Source organism: Fopius arisanus, unplaced genomic scaffold (assembly GCF_000806365.1).
Source record: "Fopius arisanus strain USDA-PBARC FA_bdor unplaced genomic scaffold, ASM80636v1 scaffold00019, whole genome shotgun sequence".
Classification (NCBI taxonomy): domain Eukaryota; kingdom Metazoa; phylum Arthropoda; class Insecta; order Hymenoptera; family Braconidae; genus Fopius; species Fopius arisanus.
Window position 1 is genome coordinate 867,428 of NW_011887758.1, and position 1,506 is coordinate 868,933.

At 38.1% G+C, this 1,506-nt stretch overlaps 1 protein-coding gene across 2 annotated transcripts in view; it reads left to right on the forward strand.

Moving 5' to 3' along the window:
• Positions 1 to 1,506, forward strand: part of mnb (minibrain) — a 38,237-nt gene that overhangs the window by 13,634 nt on the left and 23,097 nt on the right. The gene's annotated exons all lie outside the window — the stretch shown is intronic.

Sequence of the window (1,506 nt, forward strand, 5' to 3'; positions counted from 1 at the left end):
TCCTCCTCTTCCTCCTCTTCCTCCTCTTCCTCCTCTTCCTTCTCTGCCTCCTACTCTTCTTCCTCCTCTTCTTCCTTCTCTTCTTTCTCCCTCTTCTTCCTCCTCTTCTTTCTCCCTCTTCTTCCACCTCCTCCCCACTTTTCCTCCCCTTTATATCTGTATGAGGTGTATGGGAATATGCGGCCAATGTTCTCTTTGGATATCTCTGTCTCTCGTTGCCAACTTGATATGACAATGGCCCACTGTCAATTCAGATCCTCTCCTTCGAAGGACTCTCTTGCAGTTTTTTTCTCTTTTCTACTTTTTTTATTTTTTCATTTATTTTGATGACAACCTCTCGATTTTATGCACTCAGAAAAAACATTTTGGATATTCGTTTATCTCGGGAGAATATTTTTTGGGGTAATTAATGGATTTTTTTTATTTAGGTAATTTGACGATGAACAATTCAATCTGATATTCGTTTACTTTGAAAATTTATTTTTTGGGTGAATTAATGGAATTTATGAGTTATCGAAATTTGAATTTTTTTTCAGAGGTATTTTTAGGGATTGGAGGGATTGAGTGAAAGGTTTCGTGTGTTGTAATTATTATTGTTAGGGAATTGTTATTTTTAAGGAATTGATGGATTAGGACATTTTTCTTTGGATTTCATGGAGCAAATTGAATGAAATATTAATTGTAAGCCTCAGTGCAATCCTCTCGCTTCTCATGAATTCCTTAAAACCTGAGAATTCGGGTAAATTCAGTGACAATACCGCTTAATTCCAATAAATAATTCCCCACTTCATAAACCCTCTACCCAAAGCTGAACTAAAATTCAATGCAATTTCGAAAATTCCGCGAAATTTCAAAAAACCAAGAGTTACTACCTTCGATTTTTCCTCCCAATCCCAAAATACTTTAAACAAAAAAAAAATCTTTTCCATATTCCCATTCCGCCCTTCCCTTCCTCCCTCCAACAATTTTTCCCTTGAATTTGAAAGTCCAGCGCAATCCCCGCGAAAATTCCGCGAATTCAAAATTCCAAATAAATTTCTCCCAATAAAAAAAACCAGAACAATTGCAGAATTCTCATTGAAATTCGTGACAATCATAATCTCCCGGGTGAAATAAAATTCTCTCCTAAAAAAGACAACTCAACTGTCCGTGAAATTTCAATTTTCCTCTTGAAGTGGAAAGAGGCGGTGTTTCGTTCCACTTGCAATCAGCTGTTTCTCACACCAACAAAATACTTTCAATTAACTCTATTTACGGTCCTGGAAAAAGGAACTAGTGGATGTATGAAAAATAGTATCAATTCCTTTTGACAGACACGTAGGATGTATTTATATAGGTATATATATGCAAAATGAAACGAGAAAGTGGGGGAATGGGCAAGTGGGGGGAGATGGGGGTGGGAGGTTGGGAGGGAGGTTGAGGGGGAGGTTGAGGGGGAGATTGAGGAGGAGGTTGAGGGGGAGGTTGTGTATAGCTAGCATAGCAACAACCGTTGTCCGCTTCAGA